The following is a 20,229-nucleotide window of genomic DNA, read 5'->3' as shown; positions in this document are numbered from 1 at the left end:
TACAAAAATGATAATAATACAATATACAACAGTAAAATCAATACAAACCTAATAATAATACAATATAAAACAGTGGATATCCAAAACCAAAAACTTGCTACCAAAATAAAAATGGTTAAAGTTTATCCTACATTTTAGCTTACTTATACTTACTATAGGGAATAGAGAGGGAGAGAAAAAGTCAGAAATGATTGGAGAAGGGGAGCAAAAGCAATGAAAAAAAATAAAAGAAAAACTGGGGGTTTTGCTACAAAAGCAGCAGCATTGCTTTGCCTGTTATTCCCTTTGGGTTTGCATTAAACCTCCAATTGTATCAAAAATAATTTCTCAGATGAATATGATATCATAGTGGATATGTAGTAAATTGCACCTTTTAAACTGATAGAGGACAGGTGAATGTTAAGAGTATTTACAGTATAAGATAATGTAGAAGAACAATTTAATATCTATAATAGATCTCAGAGAATAATTTCTTGTCAATCATTTTAAACATTGCTAATTTAACAGGTTTCCATTTTGTTAGGCGTATTAATTTTTTAAACGATGGTCAGCAGGTAGCATTAGAATCATTCAGTATTCAAAATGCTAAAGTCCATCTGGGTTGTTTAGCATCTTTGACCGGGCACGTACAGGAAATATGTTGCATGCTATTGCTGCTATTTTCCAAGACTGTGAGATATTTGCACTTACAAATACATAATATTAACACCCTTACCATCATCTTCTCTATTTTATTCTTCACCAGTTACAGTATTTTCTAGAATATTTTGTTTAAATGTAGACAAAAGGATTACACACATAGCCAAAGAACATTCTACTTGCACTCCAGTGGTTATTCTTAAATATTTTTTAATCAATAATTCTTCAACATCCGCACAAATCACCATTTCCCTCACTCTAAACATACTTGTAACATTATCAAGCCAACCTTATGACATAGGGCTTGAAAGGATCAATTTCCCTGCCGCCCTTAAAAAAAAGTGGGGGGTAGGGGCAAACCACTGGTCTACAGTTCTGGTGCCTTGAAATAGCACTTCTTCTGAAGGGATTTCAGATTGTGCAGACTGAAGTCCTTTGACTAATGGAGAGATCCTTTAAAAGAGACAACACATCCTCTAAAACAGATGGCATTTTATGGCATTAGGATTCTAAGTGGGGAATTGCATTCAGACTTGAGAAGTGGCATTTCTGTGTTTGCCTCTGTCATTTCCAATTGCTCCAATAATTAATAAGAAGAGAAACAATCTCTAGGAGCCTACAGCTACACCACTGCATTGGTATAATGATAACACAGAAATTAAAGTTTCCAGTGCTCGTATGAACCTAGGTCTGGAAGGGACCTCTTGGGTAATTAAGTCCATTCCCCTCTTGTTGCAGAAAACAGCATCACAAACACCACCTTAAAACCGAGTAGTTTGTTTTTTTTCCTGCTACTTTGATTCCATAAACCTCAGGGTTATAAATCCTCTTTTGATTTCTAGTCTCAGTGAATTCATTGCCAGATTTTACCAATTTGTTCTTGTGCTAACATTGTTATTTAGCTAAAATCGCCATTTTCTCTCCCTAGTGTTTACCCCTCTGATATTTTATATAGAGCAATCATATCCCCTTTAAGCTTTCATTTTGCTAGGCTAAACAGGCCAAGTTCTTTTAGTCTCCTCTTGATGCATATATAAGATGCATATAGCTTCTCAATCCCTGATCATTTTACTAGCCCTTGTTTGCACCTGTTTACAAATGATGAACTCAAACTGGAACAAGAGTGACCAAAATTGTACAGATGATTCCAGATGAGGTTTCACCAGGGCCTGACAAAATGGAATTAATATTTCCTTTTTCCTCCTGGAAATAATTTACCCAATATATCCTAGGGCTTCATTTGCCTTTTTTCTTGGTTGGCAATGCCACTGTGGTGTCAGTAATCCTAATACACCAGGATTTTTCTCCTCCTCAGTTACTTCCAACAGATAATCTCTCACCATCAAGCAGAAATACTTGTTATTAGTCCCTATGGGCATGACCTAGCACTTTAGACTATTGGATTTCATCTAATTTTCTCCTACTCCAGCCTTCAAAGTCAATCGTTCTTCTTGTCTGATATGCTAATCTTCCTTTGTGTTGACAATGCCTCTCAACTGCTTTTAGTCTCTTCTTAAAAAAAGAAAAGAAAAAGATTTTCAGGACTGACTGAGGTGCTAGTCAGGGGAGGGGAGATGGGATCGCAGCAACAGCATGTCTGTTGCAGACACAGAACTGCACTCCTACATCTCTGCTTCCACAGGCAGCCTTTTCTATTTCCCCATACTTCATATTTCCCTGCAGTTGTCACATCTTTGCTAGCTATCAATCTGCTGCTTCAGTCATGTTTCACACCTCAATCACTTCCCCCCAACAATCATTAAGGCAACATCCTGCTTCCAATGGAATTTAATTGTAATTTTGTTTGTTATTTCAGCGAGATCAGAATTTCATTCTGAATTTATATGAATTCTGAAATTCAGGGGGTAATACAAATGCAGTTCATAGTACAAGATATTCAGCTGTGTACATCTTTTTCTTCTTCACATAGAAGGGCCTTACTATTCCATTTCCTGTTTGTTTCCATTCTCAGAAAGCATTTAAATCTGCAATGTTTCCCCAAGGAAGACCAAAATACGATGACATGTATCAAAAGACAGCTGCCTTCTTAAAAAACATGGCATGAACAGCATGTGCCCCTGGTGGCTGGCGGGGCATGGCTGCACTGGTGGTGGCAGGAGCACAGTGGCAGCAGCAGGAGCCTGGCAGCAGTGAGCAGGGAGCTCCCGCAGATGCTGCCAGCACTGTCAGTAGTGGGAGGGGAGGTGAACACTGATCAGGGTTGGTGACCACCCACAGGCACCACCGGCAGTGTTGGCGGTTGCCAAGGGTGATCGTGGACCGCCCGCAGATGCTGCCGGCAGTTCGGGTGGCAGGGTGGTAAGTGATGATTGCCTGCAGGCACTGCTGACAGTCTCAGAAGTGCCTTTTTGCAGGGGGTGTGCTGCCACCTGCAGGGGGTGCGTGTGCACCCGCATGCACCCTCTATGCTTTGCCCCTACAACATGGTTAAGGAAAGGACTGAATCTCCGAAGTACTTAATCTGATCCAAATATTTGGTTGAACCTTCCTTCATATTTGTACAGTGACATTCTAGATGCTACTAGAAACATATAAATAGTTATAGTGATGGATGTCTACTAGGCCTGCACGAAGCAGCTAGTATTCACTTCGGATTCAGAGTCAGCTGATTTGGGGGACAGTGATTCAATTTGGTGATTTGAATCACCGTCCCAAATCGATTTGTCCAAATCTGATTCAGAGATTTGGCTGTTGCCAAATCTGATTCGAAGTTTTGGCTGTTGCCAAATCAGGTGACTCTCCAAATCACACAGGCCCCATCACCCACCTGCTCTCAATGGCTACCCCGTCCTGCCCACACTCATTGGCTGCTGCTAGGCAGGGGGCAATCCCTGCTGAGCCCCACTGCCCCACACCACACAGTGGGGCTCTCTCATGAGCCCCCCAACCTCTGCCTGCTCTCCCAGCACCGCCCCCCATGGCTGCCCTGCCCACCCCAGCTCCCAGACCCTTAAAAATTAAACTACGAAAACCCCTGAACTCACTGGCTCCTCCCCAGCAGGGGGCAATCCCCACTACCTCCCCACTGCCCCACACTGCGTGGGGGGCTCTGCCATGAGTCCCCAGAAGCCCCAAGGCTGCTGCAGAAGCCAGTGCATTCAGGGTTTTTCTTTACCATTTTTTCTTTGCAGGTGTTCATTCTCTGCACTGTCTGTGTCATGTGGGGAGTGGCATCATCCCCATTGTAGGCATCCCCTTCATCGTTTTCTATCACGGCTACCAGGGCCTCATACCTGTTCCCCAGTTGTACCTGGGGAGCCTCCACCACTGTAGTCTGAGCACCTCTGCATCTGGTGGACACCTTCTGCCACTCCTGCGTTGGACGCGTCTCCTGGGGGGGTGTACAGTGGACGACTGGGCCTGCAGTGAACAAAAATAGGAATTGATTTCATCATCTGAGCCAGTCCCAGCAAGCCAGGCAGATGGTGCCCTACTTGGCTGCCTGGTATGGGTAGGATCACACATAGGTGGTCTCCGAGAGGTTCTTGCCCAGCACCCACAGTGGCAGCTTGTGGGTGCCAAAGAGCAGCCACAGGTGGGGTAGTTGAGGAAGGTGTGCAGGAGGTTGTTCTCAATGCCCCCAGAGCAGAAGGGGCAGGCTGTTGAGGCAGCTGGGTCAAAGTAGAACACAAGCATGCCAGTGGCTAGGATGCCATGCAGCAACTGCCATTGCAGGTTGCCAGTCTTCTTGCTGGTTGGAGGCTTATACAATGTGTACCAAGCTGGCTGGGCTGGTGGAGAACCTGGAAGCCCCAGGTGCCGTTGCCACGGTGTGGCACCTGGGCATGGCGGACATGAATCACCCAGACATATAGACCTCTACATGACAGAAAGGTAAAGAGGCAACTCATGTCACTGTCAGGAGGCACAGGGAGTGTCAACAGGGTGCCAGGACTGCTGGCCAACTTGCTGGCCAGAGCCGTGGTGACTGGCAGCATGGGAAAAGCCTTGCTTGGGGCATCCACAGCATGAGGGACCTGGCATACCCAGAGATGTTCATCCAGGGTGGTTGCTGCCTCTGGTGGGAGGGAGCCTGGATGTCACACAGGATATGGCTCACACTGAAGATGGAGCGCATGCCTAGCAGGGTGGTCAGGGCCTTGGGTGAAAGCCAGGCTAACTGAGTGGGATCAAGGAGGTGGTTCAGGTGAAAGACGTGCCTGGATGAGTGCAGCCGTGAGGCTGGCAGAGACCAGCCTCAGCACAGGGAACCTCAGGGCTGAGTTGTGCACCAGGGGCTCCCTCAGCAGCTGTGGGAACTGCAGATGCCAGGCCAAGGGCTGAAGGCAGAAGGTGGTCTGCCAGGCTTATGCTATGCTGTAGTAGAAAGCCAGAATCACTGCCCAGTTCAGGAGTGTGAGGTCCAACAGCAAGACCTCCTGCTCAAAGCTGATGTCGACCAGGCTCTGCCCCCTCCCGCCCCCCAACCGTGACAGGTAGGTAAAGAACAGCTCATGGGAGCCAATTGTGCCCATCCCAGAAAAAATCTACCAGGAGGCACTGGAGCCTCTTGAGTAGGTCCTATGGTGGGTCAAGTATGGCACACCAGTGTCACAGGGTCACCACCACCAAATTCTTTGTGATGAAGACACATCCACAGTAGGAGAGGCTGGGTAGGTGGCAACACCACCATTGTAGGTGGGTCTTCACCCTTCCTCAAGGCCATCCCAGTTATGCGCCATGAAGATCAGTGGCCCCAGGAACATGCCCAGGACCTCAAGGCCCTCACAGCACCAGGTGAGGCCCCCTGGCAAATCCAGGGGGTCACACTGATCCATGTGCCAAGCAGCAGGGTGTTACTCTTGGTCTAGTTGATATGGGCCAAGGAGTCACATCCATAGACTTGATGGCAATCCATCAGGGCCCACATGTCTTCCTGAGTTTTAAGACAAATGGTCATGTTGTCCACATACACTGACAGCTGGAGTGGAGGGCCAATGGATGGGCCCATGGCTAATGGCAAGGCCACACCACTCAGGTGGCACTGCAGCATGTGCAGCAGTGGCTTGATGGTCAGGGCATAGAGCATGTCCGACGGGGCAGCCCTGATGAATGCCCCTGCACACAGGGAATGGGGTGCAGAGCATGCCGTTCACCTTGAGCAGGCTGGAGGTGTCTTGGTACAAGACCTGGAGGGTCCTGGTGAAGAGGCATCCAAAGCCAAAGGCCTCCAGGGTCTGGAAGAGGTAGGCGTGGCTCACCTTGTTGAAGGTCTTCTCCTGATCCAGAGAGATGAGGCCAATGTCTAGGCCGAAGAGTCTGCTGGCTGTGAGTAGGTCATGCATCAGGAACAGGTTTTCTTGGATTGTCCTGCTCATCATGTAGCTGCTCTGCTCAGCCCAGTGATGGAGGCCATGACAATGCTTTGGCCAGAATCTTGTAGTCTATACAGATAAGGGAGACCAGATGCCAATTCTTAATGCAGCCAAGGTATCCCTTTTTGGGCAGCAGTGTGAGAACTGCTCAGCAACAGCTGATCACCAGGACCTTGTCAGCAAGACTCTCCTGGAAAACGTACAGGAGGCAGGGGCTGAGGAGAGGCCCAAAGGTCTTGTAGAACTCAGAAGTTAACCTGTCAAAGCCTGGGGCTTTGCTGGAGGTGAGGCCAGCCACGGTGGCTGCCAGCTCCTCCAGAGGAAATTCCCACTCAAGCTCACTGGCCTCCAGAACACAGAGACATGGCAGGTCCTCATGGAGTTCTTGCATGGCCTCAGGGCAGGACATCTCAGCTGCAAACAGGTCATGATAGAAGGTGATGGCATGCTCACATACTTCGCCTGGGTCCATGATTACCCAGTACTTGGGGGTCTTGAGGTGATCTAAGACTTTACTCGTTGCCCACTGTCACTCCAGGTTGAAGAAGAAGTGGGTTGGGGCATCGGTTTCTGCCAGTTCTTGGTTGCAGGTGAGGATCCTTGGTCCACGGGCCACACACTCTGCCAAGTCATGAAGGCATTTCCTGTGGAAATGGAGGATCTCGCGCAGTACCACATCACTGCCAGCAGCCAGCAGGGTGGCTTCAAGCTCTGCCACATCTTCCTCCAGGTCTTGGATAAGGTAGTGCAGTTCATTTATGGACAGCTGGCTGTACTGCTAGCAAAAGGCCTGGATCTGTACTCTGCACACATCCCACCATATCTTCCAGGAGTAGCAACTCAGTCTTGCAGCCTCCCAGCCCTGCCAAAAGTGAGTGAAGCAGTCCCGGAAGTAGGAGTCTTGAAGCAGGCTGATGTTGAATCACCAATAGGGCACTTGTGCGCAGGTTCTCCCTGGCAGGCTCAGTTGACAGCAGGCCAGGCCATAATCTGGCAGGCATGAGGGAATGATGTAGCCATTGCACAGGAGTGGCAGATGGACCACCGGCACTCATCCTGGCCCAGGTATACTGGTATGCATCAGGATGTAGGGCTTGCCAGACATTAATGAGGCCTGCAGTCTCCAGGGTAGACTGCAGCTTGCGGGCTGAGGGCAGGTGAGGCTCAGGCCCTGTGCACTCTAGCAATGTGTCAATGGGGCAGTTAAAGTCCCACCTATGAGGAGCAAATCATTATCCTCACTAGGATCATGCAGGAGGATGGCCAAGGTCTCGAAGTAAGTGACCTTCTCCTGGCCATCAGTGGGTACATAGACGTGCATAGAAGAATAGCAGGTGAGGTTGTGCTAGGGTGTCAGCTGGCAGCCGGGGACAACCTCCTGTGCCACTGCCATATCCATCTGTAGTTGTGGTGATAGGAGAGTTGCAACCATAGTGCTAAGGTTGGTACCATGACTCAGGAACAAGTGGCCTTGCTGGGCAGCATGCCAAGCCAACTGGTTAAGCCCATCAGACTGTGTCTCCTAGAAGAAGGTGATGGCCAGCCACTTCTGCTGCAGGAGCTCCAGGACAGCCTCCCATTTCACTGGATCTTGACAGCTGTTGATGTTAAAAGTGCCAATGGTCATGGCTACCATAGGTGTGGGTATGGGAAAGGAAGAGTGAGGTACGGTGTAGGTGGAAGAGTGAGCACCCAAGAGCAGAGCAAAAGACCTGAGACAGGTCAGGGAAGGCCTATCATACCCTACTCTACTCATAGGACCCCCCCAAGCTCCACTCATCTCTTACCCACTATGGGACCTTCTCCAGACAGTAAGCCATCTGCTGAGTGCCTAGATCCTGTTGCATAAGTTTGGCTGCAGCTCTGACAGCCTTGACAAAGAGTTTAGGATCTGCACACCACTGGGTGATGCACCCTGCTACATTCTTCTGTCCTTTGGTCTGCTTCAAAAAGGCCAGGAGACCCACCATAGTCAGGGCTGGCCCAGGCAGGGTCTGCCAACATGGGCTGGACATTTCCAACAGAAGCATGGTGAGGCTGCACCCCAGGTGGGAGCTCACCCACAAAAGCACTATCTATACCCTCAATGTCTATGGACATCCATCTCCTCTCATTGTTCAGGTCGAGGACTGGCTCCAAGAAACTGATCCCTGCCTTCTTGGCGGGAGAGAGGCCATCCTGCTCTCAAGGTCACTTGTGACACTCAGAAAGCTGGATCTCCATCTCACTAACTTCCTCATCCAATTCGGTAGGCTGGGATGCAACCAAGAGTTTAGCAGACTTCTCTGCCACCCGCTGAGTCAGGCCTCCAGGAGAGAGGCATCCTGCATAACTTTTACTGCCACCTGACTCCAGAAGCTGGGAGACAAACAAGGCATTGGTATGCCCCGTCGTCACCTCCCCCACCTCTAAGTCATCCCCATCCATGGTCACATGCAACAGGGTCTCCAGCATAATAGCTGTAACAGGGTCAGGCTCCCCAGCAGGGCCCCCCTGGTGCTGGCAGAGGAGGGTCTCAGAGAGGATGGGGTGTCCTGAGAGGCCCCTTTTACCTTCCTCTATTATTTTTCTTCCTAGTGACATGTGGCCCACCCTTTGTAGGGGATGGGCCAGACTGCACCCAGCTGGCCTTCGATGGAGGACGGCTGGGAGGAGGCCCAAGCCCCATCATTCGACAGGGCCTTGGCACCATAGTCACCGGCCACCCCAGCCACCTCAGCTGGGGCAGTTGGGACAAGCAGGGGGCAAGTGGAGGCAGCAGCCTCTCTACCTGGTAGGGTCTCTGCACTGGGGGGGCGGGGTGGACACTGTAGGTGGAATGGGTGGGGGAATAGTCCCAGCCCCTCTGCTGGATGGTGTTCTCATGCCAGAAACCCCAGCCCCCTTGTATGGAACAGGGGTGAAAGGAGGTTGAGAAGAGTTCCTGGCTTCACTGGGCAGGGCCTGTGTCCCAGAAATGGAAGCGCCATCCGTCAGCACCGCTGCAGTTGTTGATGTTCTGGCTGCTTTCCCCCACAGGCACTGGGCTGCTAGGAGGGAAGAGCTACCACACTGGAAACAAGTGGTCTCCCCCAAGGAAAAATAAATCACAAACCTCCATCTGTCATATGTGAGGTTCAAGGAGCGAGGCAGAGACTGCAGGCCCTCCCTGAGGAACATGAAAACCTGCCTTTGAAAAGATGGGACATGCTTCAGCTTCAAGTCCTTGCTTCTGAGTGTCAGTCAGCAAAAGGGACTCATAGGAACCCCATAGAGCTTGAGTTCCTTGGCCAGGTGCTGGTCAGTTATATGTGGGGGCACACTGGAAATCACCACCCTCACTGCCTGGGTGCCTAGGGGCATGACAAGATAGTGTACGGCCCTCACAATGTCCAGGCCCTCTACACACACCCTGTTGACCAGGGTGAAAGCATTCAGGTAAATCACTGGGACCACATTAACATGACCTGCATAACAGACTAGATGATCTGCTCAGGTCCCTTCCGACCCTAGAAACTATGAAACGTATGCAGGAGACCAGCTAGGGCACCTACACAGACCTCAACCCTGACATAGGGAGGGTTGTGAACCCTCAACCCATGTTTAAGGGGGAGGTCTTGAGAGGCATCCCCAAGCCAGCTGCTGGGTGTAAGAGCAGCCATTTCTGCTAGGACAGGGTTAATTTCAAAAGCTAAAGCTAGGGGAATGGAAAAAAAAAAGATGTGTGTATTAACTACAGAGATAAGTGCCTGGGAATGTGGCCATAAAAAACTAAATGGGAGCGGGAAAGAGGTAGAGTGAAAAAAGTCGGGGGAGGGAGGCTTAAAGTCGGGGGAGGGAGGCTTACTAGGGTTAGGCTAGATAGACACCTGGCTGGGGTTGTACAACCTCAGCACTCTTTCCTGCCTGGGGCAGGGGGTCGGACATGATGATCCTTCATGGTGCCTTCCGACTCTACAATCTATGAATCTATGAAAAAACAGAAACAAAAAAAAAAGAAAAAGGTGGGGGGGAATTAAGAGCACCCCTCAAAAGGCAAAATGTAGAAAACGATAACTCTCCGCAACAAAGAAGCAAAAAAGAGAGAAAGAAAGAAAAAGAAACAGTAAAGAAAAAAGCTATGAAGTAGCAACTTGCAGGCAAAGAAACCAGAAGTTAAGGAGTGGGGACTGAGAGCAGAGGAAAAGAAGGAAAAAACACTGAAAATGCAAGAAAAGAATCGGAAAGGGAGACGAACAGAAGCAAGACAGCTTTAGACAGGTGGGAGTCCGAAAAAAAAAAGAGATAGGAAGCTTGGGAGTCAGACTCAGGATCGCCCCATGCAGCTCCAAGTGAGCATGGTCTGATGCATCCAAAGTGGAAGGAGGAAGGATCCATACTTCAGCTTGGCATTTTGGCAATAAAAGAAAACTCTTTCAGACTCCCCTCAACCCTTTAAAATACACCTAGTGCCTTGACAACAATCAACTCCAAAATATAGTGTCTCTCCCCTCAAAAGACAGAAGATTCAGAAGCTGTTAATGTGGGCATTACAGGGGCCTGAAGGAGAGCCAAGTGTAAAAGGGCCAGTATCTTACATGAGTCCCTTCAGCCTGCCCATCTAAACAACCAATGTTTTCCTGCTCTCAAAATATAGCAATCCTCAGGAAGGGATAGGAGCCCCTATCTGTTCTTCTTTCAATCCAGCAAAACCTGAACACTAAGATTAAGCTGAATTGTGCCTATACTCACCTGAAGAGGCATAACTAAATTGAAGGGCAATAATTAGCAGTTTAGTCATTTTAAAGCTACTTTTACAGTGTAAAGGACAATAACCATAAATTATTTGTTACAAATTAATTTATAGCTCAAGTTAAATAGAGCAAAGATTTTCTCCGGAGTTAAGCCAGTGAATGTTTCAACAAGAAATACTTTTCCTATCTCCACTATATGAAACAGATTAATTTACTTTAACATGCTTATTAATAAATCCCCCATTTGGACATGGAATGATCATACTTTGGCAGGGGAATTTAGAACATCAGGTACAGAACTTGAGAGCAGGCACTTCTGAATTCAAAACTTAGTGCAGTTATTGACTTTCTGTAGACTCTCTCCTGTGAACTGTTTCTGTTTCTCCTCCATCTTACAAAGTGGCCATAATAGACACGAGAATCCATCCCTCGTCCTGACTTCCAAAGGGGCTGAGAACCTACAACTACAATTAAAGTCAACAGAGATAATAACTCTAACTTATCTTCTTTACAAGGGTGTTGTGAGGATTAATTAGTGTTTGTAAAGCACTTCGTAAATGTAAAGTGCTAAGTATTATTATCAAATTAAAGACAAGTTGGAAGCCCCTTGAAAGAGTTACTATTCTTCATGGGCTTTTTGTGTGTGTAATTAGTCACGATATGGTATTCATAATTATATCAGCACTCCAAGTTATTCATTTCACATTTGAAAATGCTGAACAAATGTGCTCTTCTATTATGCAAGTCTTCTATAAAAGTACAGCAGTTTGGCATGTTATGATCCATGAAAGGTAAAATCCCTGAGTTCTGTGTTGAAAAAACATGCTAGTTGCAGAAATGGAAGCTAAGAGGTTTTCCTGTATTAGGGCCTTAATACTTAAGAATACTAATCTGAAGAGGCTAAATTCACGTTTTCACATATTCCAATATCTTCCTATTTTTTCTCCTTACCAATTGCTCAGAGTTTTAAATTTTATTACTGAAAAATGTAAGGACCTGATCCAAGAACAGGGCATTTATAGACATGCTCTGAGGAGGGAGGCATTTTAACTAGAGCAACTCCAAGAGCCGCTCTAATTGAAGTGCCTGGTGCATTACATCTAGTTAAAATTAAAAATCTAGAAAAATTGTGGTAGTGGCACTTTAACTAAAGCTTGTTTGATGAACTTTAGTCAAAACACCCCCAAGACCATTTTTTAAGTGTGGGGACACTGATACATATGGCAGTTAGGTCTGCTGGAGTGCGGTAATTACCACACTTCAGCAGACTTGATTAATTGAGTTTGCTCTGATGTACTGTAATTACAGCATGTTGGAGCAGCCTCACTGCACATCTATAGGTGCCTAGGACTCCTAGTGAGTTTAACAGGCTCCAGATCAGCTCTAAATAAGGATTATGGGTCATAATCAATTTAATCACCTTCAACTTCTTTTCCCCCCCGTCTATTTTTGGAAAAAACTCTAGCATCCTTCTTACTTCATTGAATTCTTCCAGCCAGCGTGAATTTGTTTTGCTTCATGTACCTTAAATTTATCTGAGAACTTTAACTGGTTTTGAATATTTTCATTAGTGGCTTTCCTTGTCTACCATTTTCAGTATAGGTTTTCTTTTGTACTTTTACCTTGTAACAGTTAGGTCTTCATGAGGTTCCACTGCTACTTGCCTTTTTTCAGGAGTCTGCTGCCCCAATCTTTATCTTAGTGGAATGTGATACTCTTTAATGCATAAATTAGCATATGTATTTCTGCAGAGCAAAAAGGCATCTTCTACTGCAGTGGTTCTCAGCCAGGGTGCCACAGGACCTTGGAGTGCCTTGAGTTCCTTTCAAGGGTGCCACAGAGTGCTGCACAATGGTAGCACTTTAAGATGTGCAAATATGATTCACAAGATAAACCCGGAGGTTTCAAACAGGAATTCATAGTAATCAAAGATTTTGGTTCTGTTGTGGTCTGAGTTTCTTGCAGCAGAATAGTTTCTCTACTAATTTTTCTACAGTCAAAAAAATTAGTGAAAATTAGGCGCTGGTATTTTCTGAGGGGTGCCTTGAGGCTATTGAGTAGTAGAGGATGAGGACCAACATTCTGCTGTCTATAAAATGTAATGTATGTTCTTTTCATAATCTTTCATATTTCTTTTAAAAAATTGAAATCAGCAACAGTGTTTTTAGATCAAGCTGATTGTCTTAACCAAGCTACCAGTTTGGATGATAATGTGTCTTCAAAGAAGCTGGCAACTGATATTTCTTAAAAATCCATTATAGAAAAGTATAATATATACTGTAATATTTTGAATAATTCATGTATTTAACCCAATTTAAATAATTTGTTTATGGACTTCATTTGTAGATTTCAAGCACCATGTGCAGTATACAACAAATCAATGATATTTCATTTTCTTCCCATATCCAAAGAATTATTATTAGAATTATTATGAATACATTTTAAAATTGCCACACTAAACTACTAAACTTAAAAGAATAGATGGTATGAGGTATTTAAACAATATGGCTACTCTACAGAATGTAGACAGATTGAGGTATTTCTGTAAATATTGAGAATAAATGCAAACAATGGGTAAAATTCAGAAAATATGATGCCTTATTCTTATAAACTTCTACCCTAGAAATAACTTTCTCCACATTAAAAGTATATCTCCCTTCAATGAGACTTCTTACAGCCTTCCTACAGCAGAATCTGAGCCTTGCAGCTCAGGAAACCCAAAACATGGGAGCAAAAGGAGTTCTAGAAGGAGCTGCTATGGAATATATCCAAGCTTTAAATCTTGCCCTTTAATCCATGATACTAGAAAGGTCAACACAGCTATGGTGATGTCCCAGAGCAGAAGAATTAACTAGGGGAAAACCATTTAATATTTATTGATGTAGGCCAAAACTAACAAATTACATTGCAATTAGAAGCCAATAGAGACGATGGCACATTGGAATAAAATATTGTTTGCTCAAAATATCCTTTTAATAAGTAAGTGGCTACTTTCCATGCTAGCTGCAATTTCTTCTTAGAGCTAAAGTTACCTAGAGCTAGAGTTCATTACAGTAGAGTAATCTGAGGTTACAAAGATACAGGTATCTTGTTGCATGGTCTGTTTCCCTCAGGTGCTGTTACAAGTTACCTTAAACCATTCTAAATCTGTGGACTGTCTGACAGTGTTAAAGTCAGAACAGTTCCAGAGCAGTCATGGGTTAAAGCTCCATGCTATCTCAGACCTGCACAACTTACTTGCCACTAGACTGGCTGGCCAGCTGGGACATGGTCAGGACTCTCTTTCTCCTCTGGGAGCGAAGGAGCTGTGGGTTAACTGCAGCAAAAGCGTGGAGCCTGCGGAAGCATGTGTCCCTGACTTCATGCTCTCACCATACTTTGTGCTACGCAGCCTTTTTCATCCTCTTCCCCCAGGAACATGAGAGACTGGGAGGAAAGGCATGATGCACCCCCCAAATTCTCATGGCTAGGGAAGAGCCACCCAGATGTGGGAGAGGAGAGGGCTGTTTGCCTGGCCTCTGCACCAGGCACCCATATCAAGTCTCCTGGAGACTTGGAGTAGGCAGCATGGTATCACGTGGGTTGGGGTCAGTACCACTGCCTGGGCAATAGAGCTTAGGTAGAGCGTCTGGGAATCATGAATCCTGGGATACTGGATGACTTTGAATTGGTTACTTTATATCCATGGAGCAAACTAACAAGACCTTAGCTGAAGCCAGGTAGAATGGCTCAAAGATAACCCTCTCTCAAAGTGGTATAACTTTTAAGACACTTTGGCCACATCCAGATGTGAATGGGCATTTGATTTTCTGGGGACAACTAGTGGCAGCACACCATGTGCCGCTGCTGGTTGTCCCCAGGGAATGCCTGTGCCATGCATGCACTGGTGTGCAGCAAGTTACCCTAAGTGGGATAGGGGAGGCTGGGGCCAGCACTGGGCCAGCCTCTGCAGGCTTACCAGACCATGGCTCTGGCTGGTCAGACTCCAGCTTTGGGTGGCACACACTGCTATTGTGTGTGCTGCTTCACTTTTTTTGCTCCATGGGTTTTCCTGACCCCTGGAAACCCAGGGTTTAAAAAAACCCTTCCAAGCTGTTCCCTTGCAATACAGAAAAAACACCACAACATACAGTATGTGGCACCATAGATCTGTCTGCTGCACCATATAGTACGTGGCTGTATTCATCTGGACGCAGCCTTAGAGGACACTTAGCGTAGTTTAACACTCTTTAATGTTTGGATGCTCCTGAAGATTTAATATGAGCACAATAGTTTTAACATTTGCTGAGTAACAAAGAGAAGGTAAGCCCATTCAGATGGTATATGGATGTAGCCTCTATAATGTCTCTGCTTGTAACTCATTATAATTACCTTAATATTATCTGGATGGAACTGCACCTGAGCCTTCTTTTTTAGTTAGAAATTGAATAAGTCTTGCCACTGCACCAGCATTGTCAGACATGAAGATCAGGAACCTTTAGTATCATGCAGAAGATACTGTGGTCTGTATCTTTCTGTTTTCTTTCATGTATTCTGAACAGAACAGATGAAAAGACAGAGCTCAGTGGCATGCCACAAAAGATCTCCAGGTTGCATGAGTAACTGAGACCAACAGTATTGTTGGGCATCTTTGAAATAATTTATTTAATAGAAGATAGAAAAATCTATTGATCTTTGGTGTGAAAGGCAGATGACACAATAACATGGATATTTAAGCTTCATTGGTTATGAGATCACTGATCAATGCAAATCTCACAGTTTCTGTAAAAAATTGTCAGTATTATCTCATAGCAACTCTCTTGTTAATTTTTCCCTCAGAAGAGGTTCAACAACTGAGGAGTGCCTCTATATCAAGAGATGTGATAATTTATTATAATATTTCAACTATCATAGGTGTAAAACTAGTTCAATATAAAGGTTTTTTAACACAGTTTATTCAATGCAATAGCCAACAATATCAGTTAAAATATACTATGGACTATATTTAGGCCTTTTCCCTACACATGGATTATATTTAGGAAAAAGTGGTTTGCAAAAGCAAATAAAAAATTTAATAATATAATATATCATCCACTTGGCTAATTTTAATCAACATTAACTTGCATTCCGGCTGTCTTTTTTACCCCAAATTTCTGAACTTTGTAAATAGTTAACAGAGCTGGACAAGTGTTTTGTTGCAAGTAAATTACTTGATGAACATAGCTCTTTTCCAGTTTGTTAATTATTCTTGCTGCAAATTTCAGTAATCCTTACATAGTTTCAGTCCATTGGCTGTTTCCTAATTTTTCCGTGCTCCAGGTAACTTATGAGTTGTATTCTATTACATGAATTACATAGAATATTTTCTTCTCAGTAGCTAGCTATAAAGATTTATTTTCCAAGTGAGCAATGAATAACAAATAACTTGTAAAAAGTCAAAAACAAGAAAATGACTTCAACTCAAGCAAAACCATTAATTGATTATTCTTTTATATGTGTGTGTGTGCGTGTGTGAATAATCTATCTATCTATATATATATTTAAAAAATGGGAACTCAGTGTTCTTTCTTTGCCTACACAAACTCAGTTTATGAGAGATACTTTTACTTTGTCTCTGTCACTTTATGTATAAAATATCTATCTATAAAATAAAAAGACTCTTTAAAGATATATATTGCTATTAGTGAAACATTTTTCTGTAATATTTAGATTTTTGAACAATGATCTTTTTTAACAGACAAGTAAAAAAGGTCCCAACCTCAGAGAGCTTTCAATTGGTATTACAAAGGAAGTAACAACAGTCTATTAGTTGTTATGGGGACAGTAGCATTATTAAGGAACATTAATATTTGACAACCACTATGCACACTGAGCAGTATTTATTCATGTCTGTACAGGTATCATGTGGTAGTAAGTTTAAAAATGCATTCCGTGATAAGTGACAATATGGTTGATCCTTCAGTTATCCAAGTTTTAAGCAGAAAGAAAGACAGAGGCAACCAAAATGCTGATGTTGTCAAGGTAGCAAGGGACAAGTCTTAGGCAAAGTAGCTACTATAAATATGTTCACATTGGGGAAAGATGTCAGACAATAGCAAAAAGACTGCTTTGCCACCTATTTGTTTCCAGGACGTTTAGGAAAACCCACTAAGAATGGATAAACAGAAAATTTTCTTGACTGTTAGTATTTCAGGGAAAATCATATAGACATGTATGGAAGTTTCAAGCTAGATTTGATCAAGTTCCAGAACACGGAGGAAGATGACTTAATAAGAAATCTAGGGGAATAAAATAGAGGGATGGGGTGTTTGGTAGTGTGAACTAACCTGTTGGAGCCAACCACCATGCAACAGGTCAAAGCTCCCTCAAGTTGTAAATATTCTGACCAAGTCAGGATGGGATAACTTGAGTGAGACAAATGGGGCAACTGTCCTGCATGCCAACTTGAAGAGTGGGGAACAAAAAAAAGCAGCTGCTGCCAGCAGCATTATGACTGCAGTTGTGATCACATAGGGCATGTCTACAAAAGACACTTACTGTACAGTGGCCTAATAACAGTGCCCAGCAGCATGCTGGTCAAAAACTGTGCTAATACATTACTGCATACTATTATTAGGCTACTGCGCAGTAAGCATCATAAAAAAAAGACTGTGTGCTGGTGCTACTGCACAGTAACTGTAATTACTGTGTGTTTAGTTAGTACTTCATTAAGCAAGTACTAAACTAAATGTGCAGTAACTACTGCACATTAATGAATGTGTAGATGCACCCACAGCAACCAGAAAGTTGTTTCTGCCTCTATACTCCAGGTGCCCAACTGTGTCCCTGCACTATTGGATCAAATACTTGTAACTGTAACTACTATGAGAGTATGGTCATTTATAAATGCTGTAATACTGTCATCACAGATAGCTATTATTTGTTACAGTATTTTAGAACCATAACTTTAGCAGTTACACAGTTTGAAGTAACTATCTAACCACTATTGGCCTTGGAATTTAATAAAAGAATTTTAGCTGCATTACTGACATGGTCAGTTGAATTCCAGCAGCCATTGATCCTGTTGTACTTACCAGGATTACTCACTTAAGTAAGTGCTACTAGAAATGCATAAAATCCACCTATAGCAACAAACATTCCAATAGATGTAGACTTAGTATACTGTTGGAGCAATGACAACTTTGCTTCACTCCAGTTTTCACCTCAAATGGTTCTGTTTGATTCCTGTTGCCGAGAACCCTTGCTGACATGTTGCCGTGGAGGTCAAAGAACACTGATGAACTTGTTTGGGCAGCCAATTTTGGATAGGATTTTCCATAGGGCTTCACAGTTTACAGAATCAAAGGCTTTAGAGAGGTTGATGAAAGCCAAATAGACAGGTCAATTTTGCCTACAACACTTCTCCTGGATTTGATGTGCTGTAAAGATCATGTCCACAATTCCTCAAGATGGTCTGAAGCCACTTTGAGATTCTGGAAGAATTTCTTCTGTAAGTGGGAGAAGGCAGTTGGTGAAGATACAGGCGATGACTTTCCCAACACTGAGGTGCCTCAGTAGTTTCTGCAATCAGCTCTGTCCCTCTCCTTGAAGATAATAACAATCAAGGCATCCCTTAGTTTGGTTGGGATTTCTTCCTTTTTCCATATTTTAAGGATGGGGACATGAAGTTGACACGCAAGCTGTTTTCCTTCTCCTTTGAAAATCTCTGAAAGTATTCCATCAATACTGGCTGCCTTGTTATTCTTCATTTTCCCAATGGCACTCCCAACCTCTGGCAGTCTAGGTGGCAAACTGAGGTCTTCTCTGATTGCTTTTTGTGGAAAGTTGTTGATCTTATCTTCATTGACAGTTGAATCACGATTCAGAAGGTCCTGGAAATGTTCTTTCCAGTGAGCATTAATGGATTCATTGTCTTTCAGGAGTGTTGTTTCATCCTTTGATCTTAGAGGACTACAGTCTTAAGTGCTAGAACCAGAGCTTTGGTAGCACTAAAGAAGCCATGAGTGTCACAGATATCAGCAAAATGTTGGATTTCTTTTGATTTCTGAATCTACCCCTCATTCTTCAGTTCTCGTGTTCTCCTCTTTACCTCTGATTTTGCTTGTTGATGTGCATTTTTCTTGATGGCAAAGTAGATGTCATTCTGCCAGACACAGAAAGCTTTCCATTTCCTGTTGACTAGACCTTGAATTTCAGTGTCATTTTTGTCAAACCATTCTTGATGTTTCCTGGTCTTGTATCCTATGGTATTTTCACAGGATGAGAGAATGGCTGTCTTCAGTCCCATCCAGTGCTCCTCAACTCCTTCTGGGTGCTCTGTTCATAGTGATTCATTCAGGAGTTTCTGGAATTCTCTCTGCTTGAGTCAGTTTGTCAAGCACTTGACGTTTAATTTGCGCCTTATCTGCTTCATTTGCATACTTCATTTAGGAGCAATCCTGATGGACATGCAGGAATGTATGAGGCGGTGGTCAGTCCAACAGTCATCAGTGCTAGTCATGGCTCTCATAATCAGGAGATCCTGGAAACTTTGAGTTCAAACAATCACGTTTTAATCTAGGGTGTTTCCAAGATGTCTTGAACTTGTTCCTTTAATGGACTTCCATACCTCCATTCAAATTTTTTAGGGTCTGCAAATGAAAAAAGGTGGAAAACCACTGCTTTATAGCTTATGAGGCACTGATATATTATAGTAATGGAAGCCACACATATACACTAGCAAGCAGTGGGAAATAGATTAAATTATGTGGAAGAGTAGTTATAGCTTTCACTTTATACACCACCTGATTTGTATGGAATTGGGTTCTCTGCTATCTGTTCAAACTGTTTTATGTCATGATTTAACATATCCATCTGTCGCAAAGCACTTAGGTGCCCTGCACCTAAGAACAGGGATGGCTCAAGAGAGGGGCCTAGCAGTGAGAAAGGGGAGGTGCAGCTTCCAGTCACCAGGGCAGCACAGGTGCTGGTTACTGGGTAACCAGCAAAGCCTGCTGACAGGAAGGGGCAGGGCTTATCTCTTCTTAAACCCAGGCAGTAGGCCAGGGTGGCAGTTCCCCTCTGGCAGCCAAGGAGTGGGGAGCTCAGCCAGTGCGGGGAGAAGGGCAAGGAGGGACTGCATGAGTATCCACTGGTTGCTGCCATGAGCTGGAGTATTTTCCCGGTAGGGCTCAAATGTTGTTTGACCAGACAGTTTAGCTTTACGTTATAGCCCAGGGGCTTTGTGCTTTGTGTTTAGTGTTTACCGGAGGACCGGGTGAGGCTATTAGGGGTTGGAGGAGGCCTCATAGGGACTCCACAGTAGTGTGGGGTCCTGGCACCTGAGAGGGCACAGCATCTTTGTGGTGCATTGGCCCCAGCCCTAGAGAGAAGGGGGCAGTGAGGAGCCCTGAGAGCAGGACGGGGTGGTGAGAAGCACCGAGAGCAAGAGGGAAGGGCAGTGATGAGCCCTGAGAGGGGGGGGGGCAGTGAGGAGCCCCAGGAGTGGAAAGGAGGGCCAAGACATAACAGGGCCCTGGTCAGATTACATCAGCACCATCTACAAGGCTTGGTCTGCGGTGTAG

General features: G+C 44.7%; 1 long non-coding RNA gene across 1 annotated transcript in view; it reads right to left on the bottom strand.

The window, feature by feature from the left end:
• The window catches only part of LOC109322407, a 67,975-nt gene that overhangs the window by 17,402 nt on the left and 30,344 nt on the right, over nucleotides 1-20,229 (bottom strand). The window contains exon 2 of the long non-coding RNA XR_002104383.1: nucleotides 12,304-12,309. This is a non-coding gene — a long non-coding RNA (uncharacterized LOC109322407). The remainder of the gene's footprint in view (nucleotides 1-12,303; nucleotides 12,310-20,229) is intronic.

Source organism: Crocodylus porosus, unplaced genomic scaffold, assembly GCF_001723895.1.
Source record: "Crocodylus porosus isolate Cpor-Errol unplaced genomic scaffold, CroPor_comp1, whole genome shotgun sequence".
Lineage (NCBI taxonomy): Eukaryota > Metazoa > Chordata > Crocodylia > Crocodylidae > Crocodylus > Crocodylus porosus.
Note: the sequence above shows the minus strand (reverse complement) of the source record. Positions and strands in the feature narration are given on the sequence as shown.